The sequence below is a fragment of the Peromyscus maniculatus genome, chromosome 5 (assembly GCF_049852395.1).
Source record: "Peromyscus maniculatus bairdii isolate BWxNUB_F1_BW_parent chromosome 5, HU_Pman_BW_mat_3.1, whole genome shotgun sequence".
NCBI classification, from domain to species: Eukaryota; Metazoa; Chordata; class Mammalia; order Rodentia; family Cricetidae; genus Peromyscus; species Peromyscus maniculatus.
This window is the reverse complement of record NC_134856.1, coordinates 57,389,638-57,407,544: the sequence shown is the minus strand read 5'-3', so window position 1 is coordinate 57,407,544 and position 17,907 is coordinate 57,389,638. Positions and strand designations below refer to the sequence as shown.

At 65.2% G+C, this 17,907-nt stretch overlaps 5 non-coding genes across 5 annotated transcripts; all 5 read left to right on the top strand.

Moving 5' to 3' along the window:
* The first annotated feature begins 2,540 nt into the window (after positions 1-2,540).
* Positions 2,541-2,659, top strand: LOC143273637 (5S ribosomal RNA). The gene has a single exon (XR_013051820.1). It is a non-coding gene; the product is annotated as a 5S ribosomal RNA (ribosomal RNA).
* Positions 2,660-6,350: 3,691 nt separating this feature from the next.
* Positions 6,351-6,469, top strand: LOC143273636 (5S ribosomal RNA). Its single transcript, XR_013051819.1, has one exon. It is a non-coding gene; the product is annotated as a 5S ribosomal RNA (ribosomal RNA).
* Positions 6,470-10,134: 3,665 nt separating this feature from the next.
* Positions 10,135-10,253, top strand: LOC143273635 (5S ribosomal RNA). Its single transcript, XR_013051818.1, has one exon. It is a non-coding gene; the product is annotated as a 5S ribosomal RNA (ribosomal RNA).
* A 3,679-nt stretch (positions 10,254-13,932) lies between these two features.
* Positions 13,933-14,051, top strand: LOC143273634 (5S ribosomal RNA). Its single transcript, XR_013051817.1, has one exon. It is a non-coding gene; the product is annotated as a 5S ribosomal RNA (ribosomal RNA).
* Positions 14,052-17,730: 3,679 nt separating this feature from the next.
* On the top strand, positions 17,731-17,849 carry LOC143273633 (5S ribosomal RNA). Its single transcript, XR_013051816.1, has one exon. It is a non-coding gene; the product is annotated as a 5S ribosomal RNA (ribosomal RNA).
* Positions 17,850-17,907: the final 58 nt, after the last annotated feature.

The following is a 17,907-nucleotide window of genomic DNA, read 5'->3' as shown; positions in this document are numbered from 1 at the left end:
TGTGTGTGTGTGTGTGTGTGTGTTCCTGCGGGCGCACACGCACGCGGGCCTCTGTGCCTGCAGGCACCCTGGCTCGTGCGTGGGTGTCTGTGTGTGTGCGCGTGCGTGCGTGTGCGGGGGCACACATGCCCGAGTGTGTTTCCGTGTGGGCGAGCGTGTGTGTGGAGGTCTACGTGTGTGCGTGCATGAGTGTGAGTCCACGTGAAGCGGTGCCCTGGGGGGCTGCGACGTGTCCGTGGGTGTGGCTGCGCGTGTCGCCGGTGGGATGGGATGCCAGAGAGCCACAGTTGGTTGCTTCCCGAGCCCGACCCGAGGGGCCAAGGCCTGGGCGCAGGCCAGTAGAGGAGTCAGTCAGTAGTGCGGTGGCCGAGCAGAGGACCCGGGTCCAAGATGGGCCCGACCTGGAACCTAGTGGTCCCAGGGCAAGAGGAAGTCACGGGTCAGGCGCTGTCCCACTAAGGCGCCGGCGTCGGAGGCGGTGGCGGCGGTGCGGGAATTCTCTGTCTGTCGCGGAAGCAGGTCCCCCAGAGCGGAGGGGTCCGTGCTGGGGTTTGAGAGGCCATCAGACCCCCGGCACACAGTCCGGTCCAGCCGCGCGACCTTCGTCGCGCCCGCTCAGACCCTTGGCTCTTCCGTGATGGAGGCAGCTTTGGATGGGTGCGTGGCCGGGTGGCCGCGGGGCAGTAAGAGAATTCTGGCCCCGTGACCCGCCTCTACCCCCAACGTCCACGGAGCTGAGCGCCAAAGAGACCCGTGTTCCAACCTGCCCTGGACATCCTTGCCCGTTTATGTGTGTGTGGCGAGGCTCGGGCTCCGTGTCTGGGTGTGGATGTGTGCACGAGTGTGCGCATGTTTGTGCCTCTGGTTTTGTACGCTCTGGCTTGGCTGTGCGGCCGTCCCTCCTTGCTAGAGCACGGGTGCTCGCTCCATCCAGTGAAGACAGACAGACAGACAGACAGACTTTGTGGCTGCAGGGCCCTGCCCGAGCTGTCTCATCCATTGGCAAGGGAAGATGTTCCCGAGGAGTCGGGGCCTAGACACACGCTTCCTTCCTCGTCCGGGACTCTCCAGAGGACAGTACTCTCCACAGGCAAGGTGGGAGGAGGCCCGCTGGCCGGGTGGGACCGAGGATAGATAGTCCAAGAGACGCCTGGCCCGGACGGGACCCGCCTCTGCCCCCACCGTGCACGCGCAGAGCGCCAAGACCCAAGTTCCAAGTTCGCTGGGACCCATGGGCGCAGGATCATCTTGCGCGCCTTCGCCTTCCAGCGAGACATTCTCCCTTCTCCCGGGCGGGCGGGCTGAGCGGGGCGGCTCATCATCATCGCTGCCGCCGCCGCCGCCGCCGCCGCCGCCGCCGCTTCCCGGGGAGGGAGGCTTCTGCCACGGAGGAATGGATGGACGGGTTCTCCGTGGGGGTGGGGTGGGGGTGGGGGCAGAACCTGGAGCCCACGAGCTGGCATTCCAAGTTCCAGAGAGGGAACCAAGGTCCATCCAGGAGGTAGGGAAGGGTGTGTGAATGGGCGTGCATGTGTGTGTGTGTGCGTGTGTGTTTGTGCATGCCTTTGTGTGTGTGTGTGTGTGTGTGTCTGTCTGTCTGTCTGTCTGTCTGTCTGTCTGTGTCTGTCTGTGTCTCCTGGGGAGAGGAGGAAGAGGAGTAGGAAGGAGCAACGGGGGGGAGGAGGAGGAGGAGGAGGAGGAGGAGGAGGAGGAGGAGAAGCCGACAGTTCCCCAAGGTGAGAGATGACAGTCGGTGCGAGCACCCCATCCGTCCAGGCACCACCTCGGGGCAGCACCGTCAGGAGGGTGAGCACCCTGTCTGGACGGGTGGATGACCCACCCGAAGGATCCGGCCGCCTTGCCTGCGCCTCCCTGGGCACCTCCCCTCCCCGGGAAGCCAGGAAAGAAAGTGGCAGAGCGCAGCCCGGGCAGGGCCACCCTCACCCCCACTCCCCACCCCCCCACCTCCACCTCCCCACCAGGACCCCCGAAGGCACAGAAATGGCCTGCAGGTCAGAGGAGGGCTCCAACCTGCTTGGCACAAAGACCAGGGGCTGGCTACCTGGCAACGGGTGGGGCAAGTCGCGGAACCAAGGCAGCCCCTGCCCTGGAAGGAAGAAGGTCCTGAGGCTTCAGCGCCCGCAGCCGTGGAAAGCCGAGCGGGGGAGCGGGAGGTGCGGGCGCGTGCACACCGGACCCGCCCGAGGCCCAGGGAGAGGGAGGAGCAGGCTTGCGGGCGAGCCAAGGTGCCAGGGGCCCGCCGGGTGTGCCCGGTGGGAGAGTGCGTCCGGCCGATGAAGCAGGACCGGGAGAGGAGAAGGTCCCGGGGAAACGCTGGCCACTGCCGGCCCTGGGCCCCCGCTGCGGGCCACGGACCACGGGCCACGGAGGCGGGCAGAGGGCTGAGGAGGGCCTCGCTGGCGTGCTGTCGCGTTGAGGGTGGGGCGCGAGCCGGGCTCAGGGGCGGCGGGTGGGTGGGTGAGCTGCTGAGGGCAGCGGCGGAGGTGAGGCTCTTGAGGCTCCGCGGGCCGGGCGCCATCGTCTACGGCCATACCACCCTGAACGCGCCCGATCTCGTCTGATCTCGGAAGCTAAGCAGGGTCCGGCCTGGTTAGTACTTGGATGGGAGACCGCCTGGGAATACCGGGTGCTGTAGGCTTTTTTTTTTGCCTTTGCCCCTTTTGGCCTTTGAAAGGCAGGCCCTTTGCGGCCGCGGGCCCCCATGGGGCGGGCCCCCGGACCCCTCCGCCTCCGCCTCCGCCTCCCACTCCCCCTCGCCCGCAAGGCTGCCAATTCGCCCGGCCATCGCAGCCCTCAGGCACGCTGCCAACCCACCGGGGGAAACACCCGAGTGGGGTTCCCAGGACCCCAGAAGAAGCTAAGATTCACATGAGAGAGGCAGGTCTCGCCTGACAGGCAGCCCAGGCTAGCCTTGCCCTCCACCAACCGGGGCTCCATCGCACCTGGCTGCCTGCCTGGCTCCACAGGCGGGGGTCTGGGAGGAGGACACTCCGGGTCCCGGCACGGGGGTGGGGTGGGGGGACAGATCCGCCCACCACCTCCACACAGCCCACCGCTTGGAAGCAGTCCCAGAGGAACCAGGCTCCCACCCGAGCCCTCCACCACGCCCACCTCCCCCACTAGGAGCCCCCACGGGATGGGGTGGTGGTGCCCAGGGGCGTGCCTACGGGCCTGCCTGCCTGCCTTCCTGCCTCCCTGAGTGTGTTTACTTTGGGTGCGTGCATTGCTGTGGATATTACTCTATGTAAATAAAACACTGATGGCCAGTGACCAGGCAGGAAGTATAGGCGGGACAAAGAGAGAGGAGAATTGGGGAAACAGGAAGAAGGAGGGAGAGACACTGCAGCCACCGCCAGGAGAAGAGCATGTAAAGAAGCCGGTAAGCCACCAGCCACGTGGCAAGCTATAGATTTATAAAAATGGGTTAATTTAAGATATAAGAACAGTTAACAAGAAGCCTGCCACGGCCATACAGTTTATAAGTGATACAAGCGTCTGAGTGATTATTTTATAAGTGGATTGTGGGACTGCGGGGCTTGGGGAACCTGGAGAGAAGCTCTCCAGCAACATGCACAGGTGAGTAGGCCCGTGTGGGAGTGCGTGTGGGCCTGTGTGCGTGTGTGCTTGTGTGCGTGTGTGCGTGTGTGTGTGTGTCTGTGTGTTCGGATCGGCCGCATTGTCATCTTGTGTGCCTGTGTAGCCTCATTCCTGCATCCTTGCATGTTTTGTGTGTTGGGGGGGGGATCTCACGCAAGTGTATGTGTGTGTGTGTGTGTGTGTGTGTGTGTGTGTGTGTGTGTTCCTGCGGGCGCACACGCACGCGGGCCTCTGTGCCTGCAGGCACCCTGGCTCGTGCGTGGGTGTCTGTGTGTGTGCGCGTGCGTGCGTGTGCGGGGGCACACATGCCCGAGTGTGTTTCCGTGTGGGCGAGCGTGTGTGTGGAGGTCTACGTGTGTGCGTGCATGAGTGTGAGTCCACGTGAAGCGGTGCCCTGGGGGGCTGCGACGTGTCCGTGGGTGTGGCTGCGCGTGTCGCCGGTGGGATGGGATGCCAGAGAGCCACAGTTGGTTGCTTCCCGAGCCCGACCCGAGGGGCCAAGGCCTGGGCGCAGGCCAGTAGAGGAGTCAGTCAGTAGTGCGGTGGCCGAGCAGAGGACCCGGGTCCAAGATGGGCCCGACCTGGAACCTAGTGGTCCCAGGGCAAGAGGAAGTCACGGGTCAGGCGCTGTCCCACTAAGGCGCCGGCGTCGGAGGCGGTGGCGGCGGTGCGGGAATTCTCTGTCTGTCGCGGAAGCAGGTCCCCCAGAGCGGAGGGGTCCGTGCTGGGGTTTGAGAGGCCATCAGACCCCCGGCACACAGTCCGGTCCAGCCGCGCGACCTTCGTCGCGCCCGCTCAGACCCTTGGCTCTTCCGTGATGGAGGCAGCTTTGGATGGGTGCGTGGCCGGGTGGCCGCGGGGCAGTAAGAGAATTCTGGCCCCGTGACCCGCCTCTACCCCCAACGTCCACGGAGCTGAGCGCCAAAGAGACCCGTGTTCCAACCTGCCCTGGACATCCTTGCCCGTTTATGTGTGTGTGGCGAGGCTCGGGCTCCGTGTCTGGGTGTGGATGTGTGCACGAGTGTGCGCATGTTTGTGCCTCTGGTTTTGTACGCTCTGGCTTGGCTGTGCGGCCGTCCCTCCTTGCTAGAGCACGGGTGCTCGCTCCATCCAGTGAAGACAGACAGACAGACAGACAGACTTTGTGGCTGCAGGGCCCTGCCCGAGCTGTCTCATCCATTGGCAAGGGAAGATGTTCCCGAGGAGTCGGGGCCTAGACACACGCTTCCTTCCTCGTCCGGGACTCTCCAGAGGACAGTACTCTCCACAGGCAAGGTGGGAGGAGGCCCGCTGGCCGGGTGGGACCGAGGATAGATAGTCCAAGAGACGCCTGGCCCGGACGGGACCCGCCTCTGCCCCCACCGTGCACGCGCAGAGCGCCAAGACCCAAGTTCCAAGTTCGCTGGGACCCATGGGCGCAGGATCATCTTGCGCGCCTTCGCCTTCCAGCGAGACATTCTCCCTTCTCCCGGGCGGGCGGGCTGAGCGGGGCGGCTCATCATCATCGCTGCCGCCGCCGCCGCCGCCGCCGCCGCCGCCGCCGCCGCCGCCGCCGCCGCTTCCCGGGGAGGGAGGCTTCTGCCACGGAGGAATGGATGGACGGGTTCTCCGTGGGGGTGGGGTGGGGGTGGGGGCAGAACCTGGAGCCCACGAGCTGGCATTCCAAGTTCCAGAGAGGGAACCAAGGTCCATCCAGGAGGTAGGGAAGGGTGTGTGAATGGGCGTGCATGTGTGTGTGTGTGCGTGTGTGTTTGTGCATGCCTTTGTGTGTGTGTGTGTGTGTGTGTGTGTGTGTGTCTGTCTGTCTGTCTGTCTGTCTGTCTGTGTCTGTCTGTGTCTCCTGGGGAGAGGAGGAAGAGGAGTAGGAAGGAGCAACGGGGGGGAGGAGGAGGAGGAGGAGGAGGAGGAGAAGCCGACAGTTCCCCAAGGTGAGAGATGACAGTCGGTGCGAGCACCCCATCCGTCCAGGCACCACCTCGGGGCAGCACCGTCAGGAGGGTGAGCACCCTGTCTGGACGGGTGGATGACCCACCCGAAGGATCCGGCCGCCTTGCCTGCGCCTCCCTGGGCACCTCCCCTCCCCGGGAAGCCAGGAAAGAAAGTGGCAGAGCGCAGCCCGGGCAGGGCCACCCTCACCCCCACTCCCCACCCCCCCACCTCCACCTCCCCACCAGGACCCCCGAAGGCACAGAAATGGCCTGCAGGTCAGAGGAGGGCTCCAACCTGCTTGGCACAAAGACCAGGGGCTGGCTACCTGGCAACGGGTGGGGCGAGTCGCGGAACCAAGGCAGCCCCTGCCCTGGAAGGAAGAAGGTCCTGAGGCTTCAGCGCCCGCAGCCGTGGAAAGCCGAGCGGGGGAGCGGGAGGTGCGGGCGCGTGCACACCGGACCCGCCCGAGGCCCAGGGAGAGGGAGGAGCAGGCTTGCGGGCGAGCCAAGGTGCCAGGGGCCCGCCGGGTGTGCCCGGTGGGAGAGTGCGTCCGGCCGATGAAGCAGGACCGGGAGAGGAGAAGGTCCCGGGGAAACGCTGGCCACTGCCGGCCCTGGGCCCCCGCTGCGGGCCACGGACCACGGGCCACGGAGGCGGGCAGAGGGCTGAGGAGGGCCTCGCTGGCGTGCCGTCGCGTTGAGGGTGGGGCGCGAGCCGGGCTCAGGGGCGGCGGGTGGGTGGGTGAGCTGCTGAGGGCAGCGGCGGAGGTGAGGCTCTTGAGGCTCCGCGGGCCGGGCGCCATCGTCTACGGCCATACCACCCTGAACGCGCCCGATCTCGTCTGATCTCGGAAGCTAAGCAGGGTCCGGCCTGGTTAGTACTTGGATGGGAGACCGCCTGGGAATACCGGGTGCTGTAGGCTTTTTTTTTTGCCTTTGCCCCTTTTGGCCTTTGAAAGGCAGGCCCTTTGCGGCCGCGGGCCCCCATGGGGCGGGCCCCCGGACCCCTCCGCCTCCGCCTCCGCCTCCCACTCCCCCTCGCCCGCAAGGCTGCCAATTCGCCCGGCCATCGCAGCCCTCAGGCACGCTGCCAACCCACCGGGGGAAACACCCGAGTGGGGTTCCCAGGACCCCAGAAGAAGCTAAGATTCACATGAGAGAGGCAGGTCTCGCCTGACAGGCAGCCCAGGCTAGCCTTGCCCTCCACCAACCGGGGCTCCATCGCACCTGGCTGCCTGCCTGGCTCCACAGGCGGGGGTCTGGGAGGAGGACACTCCGGGTCCCGGCACGGGGGTGGGGTGGGGGGACAGATCCGCCCACCACCTCCACACAGCCCACCGCTTGGAAGCAGTCCCAGAGGAACCAGGCTCCCACCCGAGCCCTCCACCACGCCCACCTCCCCCACTAGGAGCCCCCACGGGATGGGGTGGTGGTGCCCAGGGGCGTGCCTACGGGCCTGCCTGCCTGCCTTCCTGCCTCCCTGAGTGTGTTTACTTTGGGTGCGTGCATTGCTGTGGATATTACTCTATGTAAATAAAACACTGATGGCCAGTGACCAGGCAGGAAGTATAGGCGGGACAAAGAGAGAGGAGAATTGGGGAAACAGGAAGAAGGAGGGAGAGACACTGCAGCCACCGCCAGGAGAAGAGCATGTAAAGAAGCCGGTAAGCCACCAGCCACGTGGCAAGCTATAGATTTATAAAAATGGGTTAATTTAAGATATAAGAACAGTTAACAAGAAGCCTGCCACGGCCATACAGTTTATAAGTGATACAAGCGTCTGAGTGATTATTTTATAAGTGGATTGTGGGACTGCGGGGCTTGGGGAACCTGGAGAGAAGCTCTCCAGCAACATGCACAGGTGAGTAGGCCCGTGTGGGAGTGCGTGTGGGCCTGTGTGCGTGTGTGCTTGTGTGCGTGTGTGCGTGTGTGTGTGTGTCTGTGTGTTCGGATCGGCCGCATTGTCATCTTGTGTGCCTGTGTAGCCTCATTCCTGCATCCTTGCATGTTTTGTGTGTTGGGGGGGGGATCTCACGCAAGTGTATGTGTGTGTGTGTGTGTGTGTGTGTGTGTGTTCCTGCGGGCGCACACGCACGCGGGCCTCTGTGCCTGCAGGCACCCTGGCTCGTGCGTGGGTGTCTGTGTGTGTGCGCGTGCGTGCGTGTGCGGGGGCACACATGCCCGAGTGTGTTTCCGTGTGGGCGAGCGTGTGTGTGGAGGTCTACGTGTGTGCGTGCATGAGTGTGAGTCCACGTGAAGCGGTGCCCTGGGGGGCTGCGACGTGTCCGTGGGTGTGGCTGCGCGTGTCGCCGGTGGGATGGGATGCCAGAGAGCCACAGTTGGTTGCTTCCCGAGCCCGACCCGAGGGGCCAAGGCCTGGGCGCAGGCCAGTAGAGGAGTCAGTCAGTAGTGCGGTGGCCGAGCAGAGGACCCGGGTCCAAGATGGGCCCGACCTGGAACCTAGTGGTCCCAGGGCAAGAGGAAGTCACGGGTCAGGCGCTGTCCCACTAAGGCGCCGGCGTCGGAGGCGGTGGCGGCGGTGCGGGAATTCTCTGTCTGTCGCGGAAGCAGGTCCCCCAGAGCGGAGGGGTCCGTGCTGGGGTTTGAGAGGCCATCAGACCCCCGGCACACAGTCCGGTCCAGCCGCGCGACCTTCGTCGCGCCCGCTCAGACCCTTGGCTCTTCCGTGATGGAGGCAGCTTTGGATGGGTGCGTGGCCGGGTGGCCGCGGGGCAGTAAGAGAATTCTGGCCCCGTGACCCGCCTCTACCCCCAACGTCCACGGAGCTGAGCGCCAAAGAGACCCGTGTTCCAACCTGCCCTGGACATCCTTGCCCGTTTATGTGTGTGTGGCGAGGCTCGGGCTCCGTGTCTGGGTGTGGATGTGTGCACGAGTGTGCGCATGTTTGTGCCTCTGGTTTTGTACGCTCTGGCTTGGCTGTGCGGCCGTCCCTCCTTGCTAGAGCACGGGTGCTCGCTCCATCCAGTGAAGACAGACAGACAGACAGACAGACTTTGTGGCTGCAGGGCCCTGCCCGAGCTGTCTCATCCATTGGCAAGGGAAGATGTTCCCGAGGAGTCGGGGCCTAGACACACGCTTCCTTCCTCGTCCGGGACTCTCCAGAGGACAGTACTCTCCACAGGCAAGGTGGGAGGAGGCCCGCTGGCCGGGTGGGACCGAGGATAGATAGTCCAAGAGACGCCTGGCCCGGACGGGACCCGCCTCTGCCCCCACCGTGCACGCGCAGAGCGCCAAGACCCAAGTTCCAAGTTCGCTGGGACCCATGGGCGCAGGATCATCTTGCGCGCCTTCGCCTTCCAGCGAGACATTCTCCCTTCTCCCGGGCGGGCGGGCTGAGCGGGGCGGCTCATCATCATCGCTGCCGCCGCCGCCGCCGCCGCCGCCGCCGCCGCCGCCGCCGCTTCCCGGGGAGGGAGGCTTCTGCCACGGAGGAATGGATGGACGGGTTCTCCGTGGGGGTGGGGTGGGGGTGGGGGCAGAACCTGGAGCCCACGAGCTGGCATTCCAAGTTCCAGAGAGGGAACCAAGGTCCATCCAGGAGGTAGGGAAGGGTGTGTGAATGGGCGTGCATGTGTGTGTGTGTGCGTGTGTGTTTGTGCATGCCTTTGTGTGTGTGTGTGTGTGTGTGTGTGTGTGTGTCTGTCTGTCTGTCTGTCTGTCTGTGTCTGTCTGTGTCTCCTGGGGAGAGGAGGAAGAGGAGTAGGAAGGAGCAACGGGGGGGAGGAGGAGGAGGAGGAGGAGGAGAAGCCGACAGTTCCCCAAGGTGAGAGATGACAGTCGGTGCGAGCACCCCATCCGTCCAGGCACCACCTCGGGGCAGCACCGTCAGGAGGGTGAGCACCCTGTCTGGACGGGTGGATGACCCACCCGAAGGATCCGGCCGCCTTGCCTGCGCCTCCCTGGGCACCTCCCCTCCCCGGGAAGCCAGGAAAGAAAGTGGCAGAGCGCAGCCCGGGCAGGGCCACCCTCACCCCCACTCCCCACCCCCCCACCTCCACCTCCCCACCAGGACCCCCGAAGGCACAGAAATGGCCTGCAGGTCAGAGGAGGGCTCCAACCTGCTTGGCACAAAGACCAAGGGCTGGCTACCTGGCAACGGGTGGGGCGAGTCGCGGAACCAAGGCAGCCCCTGCCCTGGAAGGAAGAAGGTCCTGAGGCTTCAGCGCCCGCAGCCGTGGAAAGCCGAGCGGGGGAGCGGGAGGTGCGGGCGCGTGCACACCGGACCCGCCCGAGGCCCAGGGAGAGGGAGGAGCAGGCTTGCGGGCGAGCCAAGGTGCCAGGGGCCCGCCGGGTGTGCCCGGTGGGAGAGTGCGTCCGGCCGATGAAGCAGGACCGGGAGAGGAGAAGGTCCCGGGGAAACGCTGGCCACTGCCGGCCCTGGGCCCCCGCTGCGGGCCACGGACCACGGGCCACGGAGGCGGGCAGAGGGCTGAGGAGGGCCTCGCTGGCGTGCCGTCGCGTTGAGGGTGGGGCGCGAGCCGGGCTCAGGGGCGGCGGGTGGGTGGGTGAGCTGCTGAGGGCAGCGGCGGAGGTGAGGCTCTTGAGGCTCCGCGGGCCGGGCGCCATCGTCTACGGCCATACCACCCTGAACGCGCCCGATCTCGTCTGATCTCGGAAGCTAAGCAGGGTCCGGCCTGGTTAGTACTTGGATGGGAGACCGCCTGGGAATACCGGGTGCTGTAGGCTTTTTTTTTTGCCTTTGCCCCTTTTGGCCTTTGAAAGGCAGGCCCTTTGCGGCCGCGGGCCCCCATGGGGCGGGCCCCCGGACCCCTCCGCCTCCGCCTCCGCCTCCCACTCCCCCTCGCCCGCAAGGCTGCCAATTCGCCCGGCCATCGCAGCCCTCAGGCACGCTGCCAACCCACCGGGGGAAACACCCGAGTGGGGTTCCCAGGACCCCAGAAGAAGCTAAGATTCACATGAGAGAGGCAGGTCTCGCCTGACAGGCAGCCCAGGCTAGCCTTGCCCTCCACCAACCGGGGCTCCATCGCACCTGGCTGCCTGCCTGGCTCCACAGGCGGGGGTCTGGGAGGAGGACACTCCGGGTCCCGGCACGGGGGTGGGGTGGGGGGACAGATCCGCCCACCACCTCCACACAGCCCACCGCTTGGAAGCAGTCCCAGAGGAACCAGGCTCCCACCCGAGCCCTCCACCACGCCCACCTCCCCCACTAGGAGCCCCCACGGGATGGGGTGGTGGTGCCCAGGGGCGTGCCTACGGGCCTGCCTGCCTGCCTTCCTGCCTCCCTGAGTGTGTTTACTTTGGGTGCGTGCATTGCTGTGGATATTACTCTATGTAAATAAAACACTGATGGCCAGTGACCAGGCAGGAAGTATAGGCGGGACAAAGAGAGAGGAGAATTGGGGAAACAGGAAGAAGGAGGGAGAGACACTGCAGCCACCGCCAGGAGAAGAGCATGTAAAGAAGCCGGTAAGCCACCAGCCACGTGGCAAGCTATAGATTTATAAAAATGGGTTAATTTAAGATATAAGAACAGTTAACAAGAAGCCTGCCACGGCCATACAGTTTATAAGTGATACAAGCGTCTGAGTGATTATTTTATAAGTGGATTGTGGGACTGCGGGGCTTGGGGAACCTGGAGAGAAGCTCTCCAGCAACATGCACAGGTGAGTAGGCCCGTGTGGGAGTGCGTGTGGGCCTGTGTGCGTGTGTGCTTGTGTGCGTGTGTGCGTGTGTGTGTGTGTCTGTGTGTTCGGATCGGCCGCATTGTCATCTTGTGTGCCTGTGTAGCCTCATTCCTGCATCCTTGCATGTTTTGTGTGTTGGGGGGGGGATCTCACGCAAGTGTATGTGTGTGTGTGTGTGTGTGTGTGTGTGTGTGTGTGTTCCTGCGGGCGCACACGCACGCGGGCCTCTGTGCCTGCAGGCACCCTGGCTCGTGCGTGGGTGTCTGTGTGTGTGCGCGTGCGTGCGTGTGCGGGGGCACACATGCCCGAGTGTGTTTCCGTGTGGGCGAGCGTGTGTGTGGAGGTCTACGTGTGTGCGTGCATGAGTGTGAGTCCACGTGAAGCGGTGCCCTGGGGGGCTGCGACGTGTCCGTGGGTGTGGCTGCGCGTGTCGCCGGTGGGATGGGATGCCAGAGAGCCACAGTTGGTTGCTTCCCGAGCCCGACCCGAGGGGCCAAGGCCTGGGCGCAGGCCAGTAGAGGAGTCAGTCAGTAGTGCGGTGGCCGAGCAGAGGACCCGGGTCCAAGATGGGCCCGACCTGGAACCTAGTGGTCCCAGGGCAAGAGGAAGTCACGGGTCAGGCGCTGTCCCACTAAGGCGCCGGCGTCGGAGGCGGTGGCGGCGGTGCGGGAATTCTCTGTCTGTCGCGGAAGCAGGTCCCCCAGAGCGGAGGGGTCCGTGCTGGGGTTTGAGAGGCCATCAGACCCCCGGCACACAGTCCGGTCCAGCCGCGTGACCTTCGTCGCGCCCGCTCAGACCCTTGGCTCTTCCGTGATGGAGGCAGCTTTGGATGGGTGCGTGGCCGGGTGGCCGCGGGGCAGTAAGAGAATTCTGGCCCCGTGACCCGCCTCTACCCCCAACGTCCACGGAGCTGAGCGCCAAAGAGACCCGTGTTCCAACCTGCCCTGGACATCCTTGCCCGTTTATGTGTGTGTGGCGAGGCTCGGGCTCCGTGTCTGGGTGTGGATGTGTGCACGAGTGTGCGCATGTTTGTGCCTCTGGTTTTGTACGCTCTGGCTTGGCTGTGCGGCCGTCCCTCCTTGCTAGAGCACGGGTGCTCGCTCCATCCAGTGAAGACAGACAGACAGACAGACAGACTTTGTGGCTGCAGGGCCCTGCCCGAGCTGTCTCATCCATTGGCAAGGGAAGATGTTCCCGAGGAGTCGGGGCCTAGACACACGCTTCCTTCCTCGTCCGGGACTCTCCAGAGGACAGTACTCTCCACAGGCAAGGTGGGAGGAGGCCCGCTGGCCGGGTGGGACCGAGGATAGATAGTCCAAGAGACGCCTGGCCCGGACGGGACCCGCCTCTGCCCCCACCGTGCACGCGCAGAGCGCCAAGACCCAAGTTCCAAGTTCGCTGGGACCCATGGGCGCAGGATCATCTTGCGCGCCTTCGCCTTCCAGCGAGACATTCTCCCTTCTCCCGGGCGGGCGGGCTGAGCGGGGCGGCTCATCATCATCGCTGCCGCCGCCGCCGCCGCCGCCGCCGCCGCCGCCGCCGCCGCCGCTTCCCGGGGAGGGAGGCTTCTGCCACGGAGGAATGGATGGACGGGTTCTCCGTGGGGGTGGGGTGGGGGTGGGGGCAGAACCTGGAGCCCACGAGCTGGCATTCCAAGTTCCAGAGAGGGAACCAAGGTCCATCCAGGAGGTAGGGAAGGGTGTGTGAATGGGCGTGCATGTGTGTGTGTGTGCGTGTGTGTTTGTGCATGCCTTTGTGTGTGTGTGTGTGTGTGTGTGTGTGTGTCTGTCTGTCTGTCTGTCTGTCTGTCTGTGTCTGTCTGTGTCTCCTGGGGAGAGGAGGAAGAGGAGTAGGAAGGAGCAACGGGGGGGAGGAGGAGGAGGAGGAGGAGGAGGAGAAGCCGACAGTTCCCCAAGGTGAGAGATGACAGTCGGTGCGAGCACCCCATCCGTCCAGGCACCACCTCGGGGCAGCACCGTCAGGAGGGTGAGCACCCTGTCTGGACGGGTGGATGACCCACCCGAAGGATCCGGCCGCCTTGCCTGCGCCTCCCTGGGCACCTCCCCTCCCCGGGAAGCCAGGAAAGAAAGTGGCAGAGCGCAGCCCGGGCAGGGCCACCCTCACCCCCACTCCCCACCCCCCCACCTCCACCTCCCCACCAGGACCCCCGAAGGCACAGAAATGGCCTGCAGGTCAGAGGAGGGCTCCAACCTGCTTGGCACAAAGACCAGGGGCTGGCTACCTGGCAACGGGTGGGGCGAGTCGCGGAACCAAGGCAGCCCCTGCCCTGGAAGGAAGAAGGTCCTGAGGCTTCAGCGCCCGCAGCCGTGGAAAGCCGAGCGGGGGAGCGGGAGGTGCGGGCGCGTGCACACCGGACCCGCCCGAGGCCCAGGGAGAGGGAGGAGCAGGCTTGCGGGCGAGCCAAGGTGCCAGGGGCCCGCCGGGTGTGCCCGGTGGGAGAGTGCGTCCGGCCGATGAAGCAGGACCGGGAGAGGAGAAGGTCCCGGGGAAACGCTGGCCACTGCCGGCCCTGGGCCCCCGCTGCGGGCCACGGACCACGGGCCACGGAGGCGGGCAGAGGGCTGAGGAGGGCCTCGCTGGCGTGCCGTCGCGTTGAGGGTGGGGCGCGAGCCGGGCTCAGGGGCGGCGGGTGGGTGGGTGAGCTGCTGAGGGCAGCGGCGGAGGTGAGGCTCTTGAGGCTCCGCGGGCCGGGCGCCATCGTCTACGGCCATACCACCCTGAACGCGCCCGATCTCGTCTGATCTCGGAAGCTAAGCAGGGTCCGGCCTGGTTAGTACTTGGATGGGAGACCGCCTGGGAATACCGGGTGCTGTAGGCTTTTTTTTTTGCCTTTGCCCCTTTTGGCCTTTGAAAGGCAGGCCCTTTGCGGCCGCGGGCCCCCATGGGGCGGGCCCCCGGACCCCTCCGCCTCCGCCTCCGCCTCCCACTCCCCCTCGCCCGCAAGGCTGCCAATTCGCCCGGCCATCGCAGCCCTCAGGCACGCTGCCAACCCACCGGGGGAAACACCCGAGTGGGGTTCCCAGGACCCCAGAAGAAGCTAAGATTCACATGAGAGAGGCAGGTCTCGCCTGACAGGCAGCCCAGGCTAGCCTTGCCCTCCACCAACCGGGGCTCCATCGCACCTGGCTGCCTGCCTGGCTCCACAGGCGGGGGTCTGGGAGGAGGACACTCCGGGTCCCGGCACGGGGGTGGGGTGGGGGGACAGATCCGCCCACCACCTCCACACAGCCCACCGCTTGGAAGCAGTCCCAGAGGAACCAGGCTCCCACCCGAGCCCTCCACCACGCCCACCTCCCCCACTAGGAGCCCCCACGGGATGGGGTGGTGGTGCCCAGGGGCGTGCCTACGGGCCTGCCTGCCTGCCTTCCTGCCTCCCTGAGTGTGTTTACTTTGGGTGCGTGCATTGCTGTGGATATTACTCTATGTAAATAAAACACTGATGGCCAGTGACCAGGCAGGAAGTATAGGCGGGACAAAGAGAGAGGAGAATTGGGGAAACAGGAAGAAGGAGGGAGAGACACTGCAGCCACCGCCAGGAGAAGAGCATGTAAAGAAGCCGGTAAGCCACCAGCCACGTGGCAAGCTATAGATTTATAAAAATGGGTTAATTTAAGATATAAGAACAGTTAACAAGAAGCCTGCCACGGCCATACAGTTTATAAGTGATACAAGCGTCTGAGTGATTATTTTATAAGTGGATTGTGGGACTGCGGGGCTTGGGGAACCTGGAGAGAAGCTCTCCAGCAACATGCACAGGTGAGTAGGCCCGTGTGGGAGTGCGTGTGGGCCTGTGTGCGTGTGTGCTTGTGTGCGTGTGTGCGTGTGTGTGTGTGTCTGTGTGTTCGGATCGGCCGCATTGTCATCTTGTGTGCCTGTGTAGCCTCATTCCTGCATCCTTGCATGTTTTGTGTGTTGGGGGGGGGATCTCACGCAAGTGTATGTGTGTGTGTGTGTGTGTGTGTGTGTGTGTGTGTGTTCCTGCGGGCGCACACGCACGCGGGCCTCTGTGCCTGCAGGCACCCTGGCTCGTGCGTGGGTGTCTGTGTGTGTGCGCGTGCGTGCGTGTGCGGGGGCACACATGCCCGAGTGTGTTTCCGTGTGGGCGAGCGTGTGTGTGGAGGTCTACGTGTGTGCGTGCATGAGTGTGAGTCCACGTGAAGCGGTGCCCTGGGGGGCTGCGACGTGTCCGTGGGTGTGGCTGCGCGTGTCGCCGGTGGGATGGGATGCCAGAGAGCCACAGTTGGTTGCTTCCCGAGCCCGACCCGAGGGGCCAAGGCCTGGGCGCAGGCCAGTAGAGGAGTCAGTCAGTAGTGCGGTGGCCGAGCAGAGGACCCGGGTCCAAGATGGGCCCGACCTGGAACCTAGTGGTCCCAGGGCAAGAGGAAGTCACGGGTCAGGCGCTGTCCCACTAAGGCGCCGGCGTCGGAGGCGGTGGCGGCGGTGCGGGAATTCTCTGTCTGTCGCGGAAGCAGGTCCCCCAGAGCGGAGGGGTCCGTGCTGGGGTTTGAGAGGCCATCAGACCCCCGGCACACAGTCCGGTCCAGCCGCGTGACCTTCGTCGCGCCCGCTCAGACCCTTGGCTCTTCCGTGATGGAGGCAGCTTTGGATGGGTGCGTGGCCGGGTGGCCGCGGGGCAGTAAGAGAATTCTGGCCCCGTGACCCGCCTCTACCCCCAACGTCCACGGAGCTGAGCGCCAAAGAGACCCGTGTTCCAACCTGCCCTGGACATCCTTGCCCGTTTATGTGTGTGTGGCGAGGCTCGGGCTCCGTGTCTGGGTGTGGATGTGTGCACGAGTGTGCGCATGTTTGTGCCTCTGGTTTTGTACGCTCTGGCTTGGCTGTGCGGCCGTCCCTCCTTGCTAGAGCACGGGTGCTCGCTCCATCCAGTGAAGACAGACAGACAGACAGACAGACTTTGTGGCTGCAGGGCCCTGCCCGAGCTGTCTCATCCATTGGCAAGGGAAGATGTTCCCGAGGAGTCGGGGCCTAGACACACGCTTCCTTCCTCGTCCGGGACTCTCCAGAGGACAGTACTCTCCACAGGCAAGGTGGGAGGAGGCCCGCTGGCCGGGTGGGACCGAGGATAGATAGTCCAAGAGACGCCTGGCCCGGACGGGACCCGCCTCTGCCCCCACCGTGCACGCGCAGAGCGCCAAGACCCAAGTTCCAAGTTCGCTGGGACCCATGGGCGCAGGATCATCTTGCGCGCCTTCGCCTTCCAGCGAGACATTCTCCCTTCTCCCGGGCGGGCGGGCTGAGCGGGGCGGCTCATCATCATCGCTGCCGCCGCCGCCGCCGCCGCCGCCGCCGCCGCCGCCGCCGCCGCTTCCCGGGGAGGGAGGCTTCTGCCACGGAGGAATGGATGGACGGGTTCTCCGTGGGGGTGGGGTGGGGGTGGGGGCAGAACCTGGAGCCCACGAGCTGGCATTCCAAGTTCCAGAGAGGGAACCAAGGTCCATCCAGGAGGTAGGGAAGGGTGTGTGAATGGGCGTGCATGTGTGTGTGTGTGCGTGTGTGTTTGTGCATGCCTTTGTGTGTGTGTGTGTGTGTGTGTGTGTGTGTCTGTCTGTCTGTCTGTCTGTCTGTCTGTGTCTGTCTGTGTCTCCTGGGGAGAGGAGGAAGAGGAGTAGGAAGGAGCAACGGGGGGGAGGAGGAGGAGGAGGAGGAGGAGGAGAAGCCGACAGTTCCCCAAGGTGAGAGATGACAGTCGGTGCGAGCACCCCATCCGTCCAGGCACCACCTCGGGGCAGCACCGTCAGGAGGGTGAGCACCCTGTCTGGACGGGTGGATGACCCACCCGAAGGATCCGGCCGCCTTGCCTGCGCCTCCCTGGGCACCTCCCCTCCCCGGGAAGCCAGGAAAGAAAGTGGCAGAGCGCAGCCCGGGCAGGGCCACCCTCACCCCCACTCCCCACCCCCCCACCTCCACCTCCCCACCAGGACCCCCGAAGGCACAGAAATGGCCTGCAGGTCAGAGGAGGGCTCCAACCTGCTTGGCACAAAGACCAGGGGCTGGCTACCTGGCAACGGGTGGGGCGAGTCGCGGAACCAAGGCAGCCCCTGCCCTGGAAGGAAGAAGGTCCTGAGGCTTCAGCGCCCGCAGCCGTGGAAAGCCGAGCGGGGGAGCGGGAGGTGCGGGCGCGTGCACACCGGACCCGCCCGAGGCCCAGGGAGAGGGAGGAGCAGGCTTGCGGGCGAGCCAAGGTGCCAGGGGCCCGCCGGGTGTGCCCGGTGGGAGAGTGCGTCCGGCCGATGAAGCAGGACCGGGAGAGGAGAAGGTCCCGGGGAAACGCTGGCCACTGCCGGCCCTGGGCCCCCGCTGCGGGCCACGGACCACGGGCCACGGAGGCGGGCAGAGGGCTGAGGAGGGCCTCGCTGGCGTGCCGTCGCGTTGAGGGTGGGGCGCGAGCCGGGCTCAGGGGCGGCGGGTGGGTGGGTGAGCTGCTGAGGGCAGCGGCGGAGGTGAGGCTCTTGAGGCTCCGCGGGCCGGGCGCCATCGTCTACGGCCATACCACCCTGAACGCGCCCGATCTCGTCTGATCTCGGAAGCTAAGCAGGGTCCGGCCTGGTTAGTACTTGGATGGGAGACCGCCTGGGAATACCGGGTGCTGTAGGCTTTTTTTTTTGCCTTTGCCCCTTTTGGCCTTTGAAAGGCAGGCCCTTTGCGGCCGCGGG